Source organism: Mirounga angustirostris, unplaced genomic scaffold (genome assembly GCF_029215605.1).
Source record: "Mirounga angustirostris isolate CCGP_5_RB_7025 unplaced genomic scaffold, mMirAng1.0.hap1 SCAF_8, whole genome shotgun sequence".
Lineage (NCBI taxonomy): Eukaryota > Metazoa > Chordata > Mammalia > Carnivora > Phocidae > Mirounga > Mirounga angustirostris.
In genome coordinates, this window is record NW_026991716.1 from 38,711,148 (window position 1) to 38,730,179 (window position 19,032).

The 19,032-nt window shown below is 37.0% G+C and overlaps 1 protein-coding gene across 9 annotated transcripts in view; it reads left to right on the forward strand.

Moving 5' to 3' along the window:
• Window positions 1–19,032, forward strand: part of UBR2 (ubiquitin protein ligase E3 component n-recognin 2) — a 143,588-nt gene that overhangs the window by 12,938 nt on the left and 111,618 nt on the right. The window lies entirely within an intron of this gene.

Here is a 19,032-nt window from a genome sequence, read left to right on the forward strand (position 1 = left end):
TTCTCCCTCTGCCTGCATCTCCCCCTGCTTGAGCTCGCTCGCTCTCTCTCGCTCTCTGACAAATAAATAAAATCTTCAAAAAAAGAGAGAGAGAGAGATGATGTGCTAGTTTGAGGAAGAGAGGCAGGGTGGGGGGCAAACAACAGAAACTGCAACAGAGATGTTGGGAAAGTTTGGAAAATCTGTCTTCTAGCCAGCCTTGCAGGGAGAAGAAACCAGGAAGAACAGGACGGTGTGTGGCAGCCAGAAAGAGGAGGCAGATTGGCCAATTACCTGAGCTGTAGAGGAAAGAAAGTGGTGTCTGGTGAGAATCTCACATGAAAGAACAGACTTTCTCTCTCCCTGGGGTGGGAGAGAAAGATTTAATCTGTAAAAGGTCTGGTAGGTCCTAGGTTTGGACTGCACTCTTAACAGATATTTCTAAACTTTGCTGTTATCTGAAGTTGGCCACAGTCCAGGTTAAAGATACTGTCCTTCAAGACTGTCCAAGATACAGCTTCAGGTTTAGTGATTCTCAGAGGCACCTTCAATTCTAATCAGCTGGCTGCAAATTTCAACTATATCCGTAGACTTTACATAATTCATTAGAACAACTCCCAGAACTGAGGAAAATGTTGTACTTATGATTAAAGTTTTATCACAGCAAAAGGATATAAATCAGAATCAGCCAGAGAGATACATACATAGGAAGATTTCCAAATGCAAAGCTCCTGTTGTCCTCAGGGACACATTATCTTCCTGGCACATTAATGCGTGACAATACACACAGAGTATTGGCAACTAGGGACTCTCATCCAGGCTTTGGTGTCCAGAGTTTTTATTGGGGTTTCATTATGTAGGCATGACTAATGGAATCATTGCCCATGGACTTAATAATCTAGCTCCACTTCCTTTCCCAGAGGTAAGGCTAATATGTGGCTGAAAGCCCCAGCCTTCCAATTACATGGTTTGTCTTTCTAGTATGGCCAATCCTCACTCTGCCTCATTCATTAGCATAAACTATCACATGGAGGGAGCAGCATAAATAACAAAGATACTCCTATCACACAGGAAATTGTAAGGATTTAGAGTTCTCTCGCAGGAACCCTGGGACAAAAGCCAGCCAGATTCTTCAATTACACAGTTCTTGAGAAAGTCAATGAGATCGATTGTGTATTGCTTTCCACGATTCTTAGCACATGGTAAACTCTTAGTAAATGTCCATGCTGGGGTCTTGGGGATGAATGTCTCCTGTTATTCCCAGGTCTCATGTATTCCTGGTAAAATGACATGGAGCCTATCATTTGGAAAGATGAAATATGGTTATTGAAATTCTAGGGGAGTTTCTAAACTAGATCCTTCAAGGATAAAAGTGATTCATGTCTATAGGATAGAGGTTTTCTTGAACTAGAAAAAATGATATTCAAGAGTCTTTTATGTGTGGTACTTAGGAAAGGGACTTGTGAAAGGAATTAGGTTAGTTTTTCTGTAGAGTTATTTGTTCATAGTTTCTAAACTTTATAGGTCACAAATTATCTTGCTAAAGCCTCGGTGATCAGGAAAAGCTATCTGTTTTCAGGCAGTAGGCTAATATTTATGATATTTGTCTATACTTAGTTATCTATTAGGAAAAGTGTAGTCAAATTTAATACCTGTTACTCCTTTCTAAATAGAGATGGTTGTTATTAGGGACAATAATCTTGGTATTGATTTTGATCATAACTATTTACTATTTCATAACCATTAAGAAAAATAAAATATTAGTAGAATATGAAATCATACTTTAGTGTGGTATAAATTTTAGTTTGAGTTTAACACTTCTGTTAGATTTAATTCTGGTTTAGGTTTAATTCCATTGATTTCCTTGTATAGTTAAATTGAGAACTTTTTTTTATTAAAGTTATATTTAAGTAATCTCTATATCCGATGTAGGTGTAGCTCAAACTCATGAACCCAAGATCAAGTCACATGCTCTTCCATCTGAGCCAGCCAGGCACCCTGACAACATTTTTTTTAAACTAATAATTTAAAAACTTACTGCATGAATGTTACAGATAACCAGAAGTTATGGTTGGGGAGTTATGCTGCTATCAGGAATATTCTTAGCATATGTTTCCAGATAATGCTTTATGATGCTTTATTATAAACTATTAAATGGTTTTGCTCAGGTTTAACTTTTTTTCTTAACTTTGATTCTGTTAGTCATGATAGATGAGATTATGCTAAAAATAACAAACAACCCTACAGTCTTGAAGACTTGGAACTACCTAAAATATATTTATTACTCAACTGTGTGACCCATTCGGATGGGTGAGGGCAACGAGTGGAGGGTTCTACCTGGTTAGTTACTTAACACCATATTACATCTTCATAAACTTAACATAATGTTTTTTAGTGTTCAGCACAGCAAGGGAAGAACAGAGCTGGAGAATCTTGCCCAGCAAATATATTGCACTAGCTCAGAATTAGCAACCATGCCCACATCCCTTTAGCCAGAACTAATCTGAAGGCCTCTGTCCAACTACAAAACAGGGTGGGGAGGTATAATTCTCCTGTGTCTAGAAGAGATGCACACTCTGTGGATGAACCTGAGAAGTCTCTTCAATGATTTTTTAGGGTTTTGGGGTGATTTTTCCTTCCTCACAGAGCAGTTAGGAAAAATGAGGTAATGTATAAATACAGCACTTGGGGAATTATATTTATATAGGTAAGAATTTTTAAACCAAACACTGAGTCTTCGGATGAGTTACTGAGCCATGAGTAATATTTCAAGCAGAGGGATAGACATAATTTTATTTCTGTTCTGTGTGGAAATATAAAGCTCTAATGTGGAAGAAAGAACCTCTTATTTCCAGTAAGAAGAGTTTGTTTAGTTTCTTGGCTTTAAAAAAAAAACTTGAAAACTTGATCTCTTTTTAGCTGAATTCTATTTTAAGACTGTTTCTTTTTGCCATGAATAGTCCAGAGATTGAAATCAATGCTGTGTTAGTTTTGAAAATATCGGTTACCTCTAATTATGATGTGCTACATGAGTGAAATTACCATGTGTATATTGCAGTTGTGACTTTTTCCATTTAACAATTTGTCTTAGAGATCTTTCTCTGTCAGTATATATAAATCATCATTCTTTTAACTGCTGTGTTTCCATAGTAAGTTCAGGCCATAGTTTATTTCATTGCTCTGTTAATGAAATTAGAAATGGGGAACTTCTACGGTTTTTTCCCCATAATAAACTATGCTGCAAAGAACACCCTGTACATATTTGTACACATCTCTTTTTACACACGTCTCAGTATTTTTCAAGGCAAATACCTTGAAGTAGAATTTCAATGCTGTGTGTTGTCACTGTGAGCTTCAATATATTGGAAATTCCCTTTTCTGCACTGCTCTCTTTGCCCTGGGAGAATGACAGGGAGTGGGCAGTTGATGTCTCCTAGATAGTTTGGGTTCCTGTAGTTGTCTAAAATGAGTCTTGTATTCTTGTTTTAAAGATCTGTGATCATGTTTAATTACTCTTGGCCAGTTTGTTGCAGGATTGAACATAGGCGTGCATGGGGTATAATATCAACTTTATATGTATGCCTTTGTCTAGATGTTAGGAAGTAGTAGAACTATAACTATATTACTATGAGCTGATCCTTACAGGTAAGGAAACTCAGATTTATATCTAAAATTTTCCTTTTGATGCCCAATTGAGGGTTGTTTTTTTTTTAAGGGAAAATTTACATATTTCAGAAGGCACAAATCTTAATTGTACATTTTTGACAACAGTTAACCTCATGTAACTCACATCCCTTTAATATATGAACATTTCCATCTGACTAGAAATTTCCCTCTGAGTAGCTCCAGCCCCTAGGTAACCACTGTTCTGATAATTTCACCTTAGATTATTTTTATTTTTGCCTGTTCTAGAACTTCATAAAAATGAAATCATTCTTTTGTGCCTGGCTTCTTTTACTCACATAATATCTATCAGATTTATCCATGTTGTTATGATTATTGGAAATTGGTTCCACTTAAATTGCTGAGTAGAAGTCCATTGTATGAATGTACTTATAATTGCCCATAATCCATTGTCCTGTTGATGAACATTTGGGTTGTTTCCGGTTTGACGGTATCAAGAGTAAAGTTTGTATGTCTTTCTGTTTTTTACGCTTTTTTTTTTTTTAAGATTTTTTTTTATTCAGTTTTGCAAGAGAGAAAGAGAGCAAGCCTGAGCGGGGGGAGGGGCAGAGGGAGAAGCAGACTCCCCACTGAGCAGGGAGCTCAATGCAGTACTGGATCCCAGGACCCTGGGATCATGACCTGAGCGGAAGGCAGTTAACCTACTGAGCCACCCAAGCGCCCACCTTTTCTTTTTTTTTTTTTTAACAATTCTATTTTTTTTTTTTAGTGAAAATTTAAAGGAAAGAAAATGGTAATTTTCTTTCATAAACCATATCAGTTTTTATTTTTATTTTTTATTTCTTTATCCATTTGAGAGAGAGAGAGCAAGCACGAAGAGGGGTGTGCAGAGGGAGAGCAAGAGGGATAAATAGGCTGAGCGTGGAGCCCAACACAGGGCTCCATCCCAGGACATTGAGATCACGACCTGAGCTGAAGCCACTTACCCAGCTGAGCTACCCAGGTGCCCCTAAATCATATCAGTTTATGCCAACATTATTTTAAATGCAGCATACTAAAGTACTAGGTGTTTTTCTGTACTTAAAACATACTTGTATGTGTTTAATATGCCAAATAACATAAATCTTGAACTATTAAAAATCTTCAGGATTTTTAGGAATATTAAGATACCATTAAAATAGGCCTTCCTGGACAATAATCTAATACAGTGAACATTCTTACCTGATACATTAGTTACTATTACCATTTGTAAACAAGTCTTTTTCTGGACTTATGTTTAGTTTTTCATGGATAATCCTTAGGAGTGGAATTGCTGAATCAAAGGGCAGGTGTATGTTGAACTTAAGATTAACTGCCAAAACTTTCTCCAAAATGGTTTTTTGTTCCCACCAGTAATGTATGAAAATTCTGTTTGCTCCATATCTACACCACCATTTGATGTTGTTGGTTTTTTTAATTTTAGCCATTCTTTGTAGTGGTATCTCATATGTTTTTAATTACCCCTAATGACTAATGGTGTTGATGGAATCTTACATGTACTCATTGCTCATTCATCTAACTTCTGAAGTTTTTGTTCCAGTCTTCTGTCTATTTTTTATTGGATTGTTTGTCTTTTATTATTGAGTGTTGGAGTTCTTTAGATATTCTGGGTACAAGTCCTTTGTTAGACATGTTTTGTGAATATTTTCTCACAGTCTGTGGCTTGCCTATATGGTGTCTTAATGACAGAAGATTTTAATTGTGATGTCATTTTACCAGTTTTTTTCTTTTCTGATGATTTAAGAAATGTCTGCCTTCTCCCAGGTAGCAAAGATAGTCTGTATGTTTTCTTCTATAAACTTGGATAAGTTAGATTTTATGTCTGGGTTTATGATCTGTTTTGAAAATTTTTTTATATGGTTTGAGGTAAGGGTTGAGCTTTACTTGTTTATAGGTGAATATCCAGTTGTCCCAGCACCATTTGTTCCTTTCCCTATTGAATTGCTTTGGTACCTTATCAAAAACCATTTGACCATATAAGTGTGGGTCTATTTCAGAACACCCTAATTTATAGTAGCCCTCTTTTATCCACATGGGATATGTTCCAAGACCCGCAGTGGATGCCTGAAACCATGCATAGTACCAAACCCTATGTATACTGTGTTTTTTGCTATATGTACCTACCTATGATAAAGTGTAATTTATAAATTAGGCACAGTAAGAGATTAACAGCAATAACTAATAACAAAACAACAATGATAACAGTATACTGTAATAAAAGTTATGTGAATATGGTCTCTCTCTCAAAACATTTTATTGTATGTATTCACCCTTTTTGTGATGATGTGAGATGATAAAATGCCTGCATGATGAAATGAAGTGAGGTGAACGACTGAGCCACCCAGGCATCCCTCCTTTTTCTTTCTTCTTTTTCTCTTTGGTATTCCTGTTAAACATACATTATATCTTTTGTAATTGTCTCACATTTTGTGGATATTTTGTTCTGTTTTTCTTTCAGTCTTTTTTCTGTTTGCTTTTCAGATTGTTGAGATATCCTCAAACTCAAGGATTCTTTGATCAGCTATGTCCAGTCTACTAATAAGCCCATCAAAGGCATTCTTCATTCTGTTACTATGTTTTGATCTCTAGCGCTTCTTTTTGGTTCCTTCTTAAGATTTCCATCTCTGCTTCCATTGCCCTTCTGTTCTTGCATGCTGTCTATATCCATCAGAGCCCCTAATATATTAGTTACAGTTGTTTTAAATTTCAAATCTGATAAATCCAACATTTCTGACATAACCTGATTTTGATGCTTGCTCTGTCTCTTCAAACTGAATTTTTTGCCTTTTAGTCTTATGCTTTTTTTTTGATAGCCAGGCATATGATATACCAGGTAAAAGGAATTCCATAGGCCTTTAGTGATGTGGTAGTAAGGTGTGGGGGAGGGGAAGCATTCTGTAGTCCTATGATTAGATCTCAGTCTTCTAGTGAGCCTGTACCTCTGGACTCTGAACTTCTCATGTGCTTTTCATTGCCACCACCCGCCTCCCCCACCTGTCTTTATGTGGGACAAGATGGCTAGAGTGAGCTGGAAGTGGATATTTCTCTTTTCCAGGTCAGTTAGACTCTGATAAAACAGCAGGTAGGCTCTGATTATAGTTTCTTCTGAGGGCAGACTTTTTTTTTTAAAGATGTTATTTATTTGACAGAGAGAGACATAGCGAGAGAGGGAATACAAGCAGGGGGAGTGGGAGAGGGAGAAGCAGGCTTCTCGCTGAGCAGGGAGCCCGATACGGGGCTCCATCCTAGGACCCTGAGATCATGACCTGAGCCGAAGGCAGATGCTTAATGACTGAGCCACCCAGGCGTCCCATAAGGGCAGACTTTTTAAGAACAGAATGCCCTTGCATATTTCAGCATGGTTCCTTCTTTTCCTACCTGCTGGTAACACGAGTGGATTTTTCTCTGATGTTCACTGTGAGAACCTAGTAGAATTCCAGGAGATAAAACTCACCAAAATGTTAGGGCCCGATGACTGGGCCCCACCCTGGTTCCCAGTGACTGGAGTTTTAATCTCTCAAATGTTCACACTGAGCCTCCAGCAGTTTGTCAGGTACAGTTCAGGTTTCCCTTCCTCAGGACTGGTTCCTGTAGAGGACTGTGTTTGTGGGTTTCTGCTCTCAGAAGTTGTGTTTCTCTGTATTCCTTTATTGGTCTCTGTAATTTCAAGGGTAGCAGTTTGTCCTGTGACCTTACTTCTTTTGTAAATCTAAGAAGAGTTGTTGGTTTTTCAGTTTGTTTAGCTTTTTACTTGTTAGGACAGTGTGGCAACCTCCAAACTTCTTACATGCTCACTGGAAACTGGAAGTCTGCACTGATTTTTTAGGGGTATTCTCCTGAATATAGAATTCTGGGTTGATACTTTTTTTTTTTTTTTTTTTTTTTTGCTTTTCAGCATTTTAAAGATCTTGCTCCATTGTCTTCTGACCTGTGTTGTTTCTGATCATGTCCGCTTTTATTAGGATATCTATGTTACTCTGTATCAAGTTTGCTGGTTTTCTCTAGCTGCCTTCAAGATTTCACTTTATTGTTGGATTTTAGCAGTGTGACTGTTATGATATGCCTAGCTATATGTTCTTTGTTTTTATCCTTATGGGGTTCCTTGAGTTTCTTGGATCATAAGTTGATGTCCTTAACCAAATTTGGGAAGTTTAGGTTATTACTTTTTCAGATATACTTTCTGCCTCTTATTTTCCACTCCTGGGACTCCAGTTACACAGTAGTATAATTGAGGGACTAATTAGTACTACATAGTAGTAGTGCGTAAATATAACTTTAAGATATATATAAAATTACTATGAATATATGTGTGTAATACGAATGTATTTACATAGTGCATGTTGTAAACATTTTAATAAGAATGTATGATTCAAGAGAGTTTGGAGATGACTGCTTTTGCTAAAGCTCTAAAATCTAGGGACCTGTGTGTGCTTTCACCAAACCAACATACCTTTACTATGGCAATTAACAGCTGGTCCTGTAACTGCACACATTTGTCTTTTCTGTTAAATGATGGGCTCTTAGAGAAGAAGGGTCTGGCTTTACTTTTCTTTATAATTATGTAAAGACAGTGGCTCTCAGGTTGATTTTTAGAAATCCAGAAATGCTGTCTATGAGAGGCAAAGTAAAACTGAAAGTCACTAAAAATAGGAATAGAAACAGTGGAGAAAAAAACACCAGCCAAAAGTATGATACAGTAGAAAGCTGGAATGGCAGTTTTCATATCTGACAAAAAGAATTTATCGTTGAAAACTAAGGGACACAGGGCTGCCTGGGTGGCTCAGTTGTTAAGCGTCTGCCTTTGGCTCAGGTCATGATCCCAGGGTCCTGGGATCGAGCCCCGCATTGGGCTCCCTGCTCAGCGGGAAGCCTGCTTCTCCCTCTCCCACTCCCCCTGCTTGTGTTCCCTCTCTCTCTGTGTCTCTCTCTGTTAAATAAATAAATAAAATCTTAAAAAAAAAAAAAAAGAAAACTAAGGCACACAAAAAGACAACCAAATTTAAAAAATGGGCAAAGGATCTGAACAGACATTTCTCCAAACATTCTGGTTGGTATGTTTCTGCAACTTTGTAATACTACAAACTACCAAGTTGGACACTTTTTTAAAAATTAATAAGCCATTGTATTTGTTTTTGTTTTTAACATAAAGCCTACACTCAACATGGGGCTTGAACTCATGATCCTGAGATCAAATGTCACATGCTCTACTGACTGAGCCAGCCAGGTGCCCCTAAGATGGACATTTTTAAAAAGATGAATTTTATATGTGAATTACATCTCAATATTTGAAAAGCGATTTGTATATTTGACATTAAAGGAAACTTTAGTTAATTCTCGAGGCTCAGAGCCATACAGATTGTTCTCCCACTCTGTTTAATAAAATTAGAAACAACAAAAGGGTAGGTTAAATAAATTTTATGTTTGGAAACTAACATTGCCAACATTAAGTAAAAGAATATCACTGAAATCACTAAGGAAATTTAGAAATAGAACTGAATGATAAAAACATTATGTGTTGAAATTTTGGGGACATAGCTAAAGGAGTATTTAGTAGGAAATACATACTTTAAAAATATTTGCCAAGAAAAAAAGAAGGTTAAAAATAAGCTATGTGGTGGAAACAAATGAAAACAAAAACACAACAGTCCAAAATCTTTGGGATGTAGCAAAAGTGATTCTAAGAGGGAAGTTTATAGCAATATAGGCCTACCTCAAGAAGCAAGAAAAATCTCAAACAACCTAACCTTATACCTAAAGGAGCTAGAAAAAAAACAAAACCCAAATCCAGCAAAAGGAAGGAAATAATAAAGAGTAGAGCAGAAATAAATGATACAGAAACTTAAAAAAAAAAAAAAAAAAAGATCAATGAAACCAAGACGTGGTTCTTTGAAAAGATCAACAAAATTGATAAACCTGTAGCAAGACTCATTTAAAAAAAGAGAGAGAGGGAAAACCCAAGTGAACAAAATCACTAGTGAAAGAAATAATAACCAACACCACAGAAATACAAACAGTTGTTACAGAATATTATGAAAACCTATATGCCAACAAATTGGACAACTTAGAAGGAATGGATAAATTCCTAGAAACATAACAACCTACCAAAACTAAAACAGGAAGAAATAGAAAATTTGAACAGGCTAATTACCAGCAATGAAATTGAATCAGTAATTTAAAAATTCCCAATAAACAAGAGTCCAGGACCAGACAGCTTCACAGGTGAATTCTGTAACACATTTAGGGAAGAGTTAATGCCCATTCTTCTCAAACTATTCCAAAAAATACAAGAGAGGCCAGTATATCAAAACCAGATAAAGACACCACAAAAAAAGAGAACTTCAGGCCAGTATCTTTCATGAATATAGATGCAAAAATCCACAACAAAATATCAGCAAACCGAATCCAACAATACATTTAAAAAAATTGTACACCACGATCAAGTGGGATTTATTCCTAGGATGCAAGGATGGTTCGATATTCACAAAACAATCTACATGATACGTCACATCAGTAAGAGGAAGGATAAAAACCATATAATCATTTCTGTAGATGCAGAAAAGGCATTTGACAAAGTACAACATCCATTCATGATAAAAACCCTCTGCAAAGTAGGCCTAGAGGGAACATATCTCAGCATAATAAAGGCCTTATACGAAAGACGCACAGCCAACATCATACTTAATGGTGAAAAACTGAGAGCTTTTCCCCTAAGGTCAGGAACAAGACAAGAATGTCCACTCTCGCCACCTTTACGCAACATAGTACTGGAAGTCCTAGCCACAGCAATTAGAGAACATAAATAAAAGGCATCCAAATTGGTAAGGAAGAAGTAAAACTCTCACTGTTTGCAGGTGACATGATACTATATAGAAAACCCTAAAGACTCCACCAAAAAGCTACTAGAACTAATAAAACAAATTCAGTAAAGTCACAGTTTACAAAATCAATGAACAGAAATCTGTTGCACTACTATACACTAATAATGAAGCAGCAGAAAGTGAATTAAGAAAGCAATCCCATTTTTAATTGCACCAAAAACAATAAAATATCTAGGAATAAACCTAACCAAAGAGGTAAAACACCTGTACTCTGAAAACTATAAAACACTGATGAAAGAAATTCAAGACAATGCAAGGAAATGGAAAGACATTCCATGGAATGTTCATGGGTTGGAAGAAGTATTATTAAAATTCCAGATTTCAAGTTATATTATAAAGTGGTAGGGCACCTGGGTGGCTCAGTCTGTTAAGCATCTGCCTTTGGCTCAGGTCATGATCGCAGGGTCCTGGGTTCGAGTCCCGCATCAGGCTCCCTGCTCAGCGGGGAGTCTGCTTCTCCCTCTTCCTCTGCCCTTCCCCCCTTGCTCGTGTGTTCTTTCTCTCTAATAAATAAATAAAATCTTTTTTTAAAAAAACAGTGGTAGATTTATTTATTTATGAGAGAGAGAAGTATGTGTGCGTGCATGAGCAGAGGGAGAGAAATCCTCAAGCAGACTCCCCGCTGAGCATGGAACCCAGTGCAGGGCTCGATCCAGGACCCTGAGTGAGATCATGACCTGAGCCAAAATCAAGAGTTGGACACTTAACTGACTGAGCCACCCAGGCGCCCCAAAGTGGTAGTAATTAAAACAGTATGGTACTAGCATAAAAATAGGCACACAGATCAATGGAACAGAATAGAAAACCGAGAAATAAACCTAAAGTGTATGGTCAATTAATCTTCAACAAAGAAGGAATGGATACACAATGGGAAAAAACAGTCTCTTCAACAAATGGTGTTGGGAAAACTGGATAGCCACGTGTAAAAGAATGAAACTAGACCACATTCTTTCATCATACACAAAAATAAGTTGAAAATGGATTAAACACCTAAATGTGAGACCTGAAACCATAAAAATCCTTGAAAAGAGCATCGACAGTAATCTCTCTGACATTAGCCATAGCAGTATTTTTCTAGTTATGTCTCCTGAGGCAGGAGAAATAAAAGCAAAAATAAACTATTGGGATTTCCTCAAAATAAAACTTACGCACAGTGAAGGAAACAATCAACAAAACTAAAAGGAAACCTACTGAATGGAAGAAGCTATTTGCAAATGACATATCTGATAAAGGGTTAGTATCCAAAATATATAAAGAACTCATACAACTCAATATCCAAAAAACAATCCAGTTTAAAAATGGGCAGAAGACATGAGTAGACATTTCTCCAAAGAAGACATATAGATGGCCAACAGACACGTGAAAAGATGCTCAACATCATTCATCAGGGAATTACAAATCAAAACTGCAGTGTAGTACCACCTCACACCTGTCAGAATGGCTAAAATCAAAATAAGCAACCAAGTATTGACAAGGATGTGAATAAAAAGCAACCCTCATGGATTGTTCGTAGGAATGCAAACTGGTGCAGCCACTATGGAAAACAGTATGGAGCTTCCTCAAAAACTTAAAAAAAAGAACTACCTAATGATCCAGTAATCATACTACTGGGTATTTACCCCCAAAATACAAAACCACTAATTCAGAGGATACATGCACCCCTGTGTTTATTACAGCATTATTCACAATAGCCAAACTATGGAAGCAGCCTAAGTGTCCATTGATAGATGAATGGGTAAAGAAGATGTGGTATATATTATACAATGGAGTATTATTCAGCCATTAGAAAAAAAGAAATCTTGCTATTTGCAACAGTGTGGATAAAGCTAGAGAGAATAATGCTAAGCGAAATAAGTCAAAGACAAATACCATATGATCATATTCATATGTGAAATTTAAGAAACAAAGCAAACAAGCAGAGAAAAGAGAGAGACAAGCTAAGAAACAGACTCTTTAACTATAGCGAACGAACTGATGGTTACCAGAAGGCAGGTTGGTGGGAGATGGGGGAAATAGGAGGTGGAGATTGAAGAGTATACTTATCACAATGAAAAAAAATAAAATATCAAAAAATAGCTATACATACATACATTTCTTGGTTTTATCTGCTGAAAGGGCCTAGAAACAATGGAACTCCTGTAGCAGTGAGCACATCTAGTACCCAGATACTGTTTTCTAAATACCAGTGTCCAGTAAAAGGAATCAGAGCTCCATGATGAAATGATTGATTCCAGGGCTGGGACAGAGAAAATACAAATTAAGTTTGAAACATCTTGTGTTGCTCCCTCCCCCCAAGAAAAGGAGGGGACATGTTGAAAGGGCACAGGAGCCAACCAGAAAGAGCTCCTGATGGCCACAGTTGAAACAGTTTGATAAAATAATGATTGGATTAAACTATAACCCATGGAATAAAATATTCACGAGTCTGCAGTGATATATAAGTATTTGGATGAATAAATAAATGGGAGAGAAGGGATGTTTTCAGTAGTTTTCGCATGCTGAAAAATTCCAATTAATAAAATAAGACAGGAATGCAGGATAGAAAGTTACCATTAGGCAAAGAACATAGCAGTAACTGTAGACAAGACCCATTGGTAAGGTGCTAAAAGTAGCGGATGAAAGTTTAAGAAAGGATATTTATAGGAGGATATTTGCATAGTCTCAAAGCATCTCCCCAAATACATTAATTATAAAAGGTACAATAGCAACTTCACAGTGAAGGAATCTGGCAGACACCATCTTAACCAAGTAAGCAAAGTTAATGCCACCAGTACTACAGCATATATCAAATCAGCATCATGTGCCCCCTGTTACAGTGTCCTGAGACGAACAGAGCATCACTTCCGGCCACATCACTTCTGTAGTATCCTTGCCAAAAATGCGTAACTTAATCTAATCATGAACATGTCAAACCCAAATTGTGGGACCTCTACAAAATAACTAACCAGTACTCTTCAAAAGGGTATGGTCATGGGCGCCTGGGTGGCTCAGTTGGTTAAGCGACTGCCTTCTGCTCAGGTCATGATCCTGGAGTCCCGGGATCGAGTCCCACATCGGGCTCCCTGCTCGGCAGGGGGTCTGCTTCTCCCTCTGCCCTCTTCCCTCTCATGCTGTCTCTCATTCTCTCTCTCTCAAATAAATAAATAAAATCTTTAAAAAAACAAAAAAACAAAAAAAAAACAAAAGGGTATGGTCACAAAAATTGAGCAAAGACTGAGGAACTGTTAGAATTTGGAGGAGACTAAGGAGCCATGCCATCTAATACAATGTGGGATCTTGTATTGTATCCTGAAAGAGAAAAAGGGACCATAGTGGGGAAACTGATTACTTCTGATTAAGGGCTGTAGTTAATAATATTGTACCAGTATTAATTTCCTTGTATTATTGTTAACATGAGGAAAAATTTGGTTAGGGTATAAAGGAACTCTACTGTTCTTGCACCTTTTCTATGAGTGAAAATATTTCAAAGAAAAAATTAAAATAAGTAGGGTAAACATTCAGCTCAGTAGATTAGAAGAACAATTGAGCACACGCAAAGGAAAAAGAGAAAAGGTCAGAAAATAAAAGTAAAAAGTTGAGATATACTAACTCTTTGGAATTGTTAAGCCATTTTCCTTGCAAGACTGAATAAGAAGAATGCAGATACATAAAATTCAAAATGAAAATTGAGAAACACACTTAACGGCATTCCTTTTGATGATGTCATGTGTTACAAAACTAGGTCCTCAACATTGCTATGATTGAAAAGCAGATACTTTGTGGAATAGGCAATGAAGGTAGCAGTGTCCAATTTGATTCTAAGTGTTAAAAAATTGTTCAGTAGGGGTGCCTGGGTGGCTCAGTTGGTTAGGCAGCTGAGGTCATCATCCTGGAGTCCCGGTATCAAGTCCTGCATTGGACTCCCTGAGTCGGCTTCTCCCCTGACCCTCCCCCCCCTCATGTGCTCTCTCTCTCTCTCGCTCTAAAATAAATAAAATCTTTTAAAAAAATTGTTCAGTGACCAATAGTTATTAAGTTGTTTGAGCCTTATTTGATAAACAGAACAGTTGTTTCTTTTAGCCTAGTGGTACCCTGAAAAAAAAAAAAAAAGAAAGACTATGGAGACACTAAAGAAAGTTTGGCAGCCTCTGAAATATAACAATTATGAAAAACTAAATGCTAAAAAATTCAAAAACTTAGATGAAATGGATAAATTCATAGAAAAATGATAAGCAGCTTGAATACAGTATGAAAAACATTGGAATGGTAATCAAAGATCTTCCCTTCCACAAATTAGGTATGACTGTATAGGTAAGGCCTACTAAATTTCAAAGGAAAATTCATTTCTCTTTTACAGTTACTACAAAAAATGGAAAAAGTGAAAACTGCCTTAACTCTTTATGAGCCTGATATAATCTTGTTTTCAATCCCTGATAAATTCAAGAGATTCTAAAGCCATTCTTTTATTAATGTAGCTGAAACGATCCTAAATAAAATATTAGCTGTCTGAATCCAGGAATATACTAAAAGAATAGTGCATCATAATCAAATGGATTTTAGTTCAGGAATCTAAATAGTTCATCTCTGAAACAATTATTAGTGTAATTCACCATTTTAATAGAGAAGAAAACTTTTTCTGGGATGATTCTGGAAAGCATTTTATAAATTTCAGTAATTGTTTATGATATAAATTTTAAGCAAACTACTGAATATTTGGGTGTTGGATTTTTAGAAACTTTTTGTTACGGACATTTTCAAACATATTAAAAATAGAGTGAATGAATGGTATCATAAATCTGACATGTACTCATTGCTCAGCTTCAGCTATTACCAATATATGGCATCCCTTTTTATGCACACACATAGACACACACTTTTTTTTCTTGCCCTGCCAGATTATTTTAAGAGAGAGCAGGGATACCTGGGTGGCTCAGTCAGTTAAGTGTCTGCCTTTGGCTCAGGTCATGATCCCAGGATCCTGGGAGAAAGAGAGCAAAAACGTGGGGTGGGGGGGCAAACAGAGAATTTTAAGCAGGCTCCATGCCCTGTGTAGATCCTGATGCAAGGGACTCAATCTCATGACCCTGAGATGACCTGTGCCAAAATCAAGTCCGATGCTTAACCAAGTGAGCTACCCAGGCGCCCACCTGCCAGATTATTTTAAAGCAAATTCCAGATAGCATGCCCTTTTATTCAGAATATAGCTTTTTTTTCTCTACAACCATTAACATCCTAAAAAACTTAACACAATTCCTTAACATTATCTAGCATCTAGCCTGAGTGGGGTTGTCCTGATTGACTCACATGTGGATTCAAAGTCCACACATTGCATTTGGCTGTTATTCCTTATTTTTTCTTTTAATCTGTAATAGCTCCTCTCCTTTTTTTTTTCTTCTTTTTTCCATTTATGTTACTAAGAAACCAGGTTATTTATCCTGTGGAATTTTCCAGTCTGGATTTGTTTATTGTGTCCCCATGGTGTTGCTTAACATGTTTCTTCATTCCTTGTATGTCATCTAAACAGGTAGTTAGGCATGATTAAATTGTTACATGGTATTGGGGGGGTGAATAATAACTTCATAAATATTGATGTGCTTAATTCTTCATGTCAGGAAGCACGTGATGCTTGTCTGTTTTTTTTTGTTTAAGATGATCAGTGGGTTTAGGTACCTGGCAGATGCAACCATTAAAAAGGTCTTCATTAGCCTTTTTATCTAATGTTTTAGCAGTCACTGATGCTTGTTGTCTAGATCATTATTTTATTAGGAGGTAACAAAATATTCTAACTTACCATTTCCTTATTAGCTTGTCTTATAAAAGAAACACAGTCCTTTGATTAGCTTCAAATACATTTTATATAGGAAAGGCAAGATATATGCTTGATTTTTTTTTTCTAGAAGGTCACTTTCTTAGTAAACCTGTGAGCATAATACTAATGGAGAACCTTTAAATACGTTTTTCTTTAATGTCTAAAGCAAGACAAGGATGCCTACTCTTACTGCTGCTGTTTAATATATCACTGGAGGTCCTTGTCAACAGTATAAAGGAAGAAAAATAAAAAGGTGTAAATATTGTAAGGAAAGAGATAAAATTGTCGTTATATACAAGACTATATATTCATTTACCCTGGGAGAAAAACACAACAGAATTCAACAAGCTGTTAGAACTGCCTTGAGTTCATCAACGGTACTAAAAAGTAATGCTATTTCTTTTCATCATCCTTAAGCAACTAGAAAAAGATTTTTTAAAAATATGTATCATTTAAAATAAAACCTAGAGAGTATCTAGATATAATCTGATCAAAAATATAGAGAATTCATATGAAGAAAACTTTTTAACTTCAGTAGAAAACTTAAGAAATAATCATGGACATGATGATTTTCTTTTTTTTTTTTTAAGATTTTATTTATTTATTTGACAGAGACACAGTGAGAGAGGGAACACAAGCAGGGGGAGTGGGAGCGGGAGAAGCAGGCTTCCTGATGAGCAGGGAGCCTGATGTGGGGCTCAATCCCAGGACCCTGGGATCATGACCTGAGCCGAAGGCAGATGCCCAACTACTGGGAGCCACCCAGGCGCCCCGTGATGATTTTCTTTTATAACGATGTTCTTACTCCTGAAGTTTATCAATAAATTCTGAGTAACCTCTGTCAAAATTTTAGCTGGGTATTTTTGAGAGACCCTATACACTTACCCTAAGTGATATATGGAAGAATAAAGAAGAGTTTGTGAATAGCTAAGTCAACATTTTAAAAAAAGGAATAAAAGGGAACTTACCCCGCCAGATATTAAGATCTACTACAAAGCCCTAGTAATATAGTGTGGTATGGTGTAGGAACAAATAGACTACTCCCACCTATTAGCTTAGATTTAGACCCAAGGAGATGTGGGAACTTAATATAAAGATGACACTACGACCGATAGATAAAAAGTTGTTTAGTAGATGGTGTTGGAAGAAAAGAGCTCAGTATATATTGAGAAATAAAACTTTATTCTGCATCATATGCAGAGGTATAATGTATTCCACCTAAATGTGGAAGATAAAACCAAAAGGTTAAGAGAAGAAAATAAAGGATATTTTTGTGACCTGGGTTTGGGGAAAGAACTACCCCCTTTTTTTTTAAGGTTTAATTTATTTATTTGAGAGAGAGCACAAGCAGGGGGAGCAGCAGAGGGAGAGAAAGCAGGCTCCCCGCTGAGCAGGGAGCCTGATGGAGGGGCTCAATCTCAGGACCCTGGGATCAAGACCTGAGCCAAAGCAGACGTGTAACAACTGAGCCACCCAGGCGCCCCAGGAAAGAACTTCTTAATACCTCAAGATACAAACCAATTGGGCGCCTGGGTGGCTCAGATGGTTAAGCATCTGCCTTCGGCTCAGGTCATGATCCCAGGGTCCTGGGATCGAGCCCCACATCGGGCTCCTGGCTCAGCCGGGAGTCTGCTTCTCCCTCTCCCTCTGCCTCTCCCACTGCTCATGCTCTCTCTCTCTCACTGTATCTCTGTGTCTCAAATGAATAAATAAAATCTTTAAAAAAAAAAAAAAAGATACAAACCAATTACATGTGTATGTGCGAATTTAATTGCATCAAAATAGGTAGTTCTATTTAACAAAGGACCCATAGGCAAAATTAATACACAGGTAACAAATGGGAGACAATATTAGCAGTGTTTAATATTGCCAAGTGATTATATCCTCTAGATTAGATTGTGCAAATAAAATAAAGCAATCCCAGCAGGAAAATGGGCAAAGACAGGTTATAGAAAAGGAAACCCCAAAAGCAATAAGCATATGAAGAGTTGATCAAACATATTAACAATCAGGGACATGCAAATTAAAACAATAAGATACCATTTCAAATATGTTGGCCTTGCACATATTAGAAAATTAGATAAAACCGGGGCGCCTGGGTGGCTTAGTGAGTTAAGCGGCTGCCTTTGGCTCAGGTCATGATCCTGGGGTCCTGGGATTGAGCCCCACGTCCGGCTCCCTGCTCAGCGGAGAGCCTGCTTCTCCCTCTCCTTCTGCCTGCTACTCTGCCTACTTGTGCTCTCTATCTCTCTGTCAAATAAATAAAATCTTTAAAAAAAAGAAAAAGAGCCTGCTTCTCCCTCTCCCTCTGCCTGCCACTCTGCCTACTTGTGCTCTCTCTCTCTCTGTCAAATAAATAAAATATTTTTAAAAAAAGAAAACTAGATAAAACCAAATGCAATGAAGATGCAGGGTTATAAAAACCCTCATACGCTGGTGGGGGATATGTAGCCACTCTGGACAGTAGTATGGCATTCAGATTAAGAACTTGACATGTATATGACCCAGCAATTCTGCTCCTGAGTTTATATGCCAAAGAAAGTCTCAGACACATCTGTAAGAGAACATTTATACTGTTTCTATTACAGCATTTTATATGGTAGAAAGGCATTAGAGGTAATTCAGGTGTCCAGTATAGGGAGAGTAGAGAGAGAAAATACTTTGGAAAAATGCCATGGCATATTATGTAGTGATTAGAAGCAGCAGATCAGATATTCACTTACA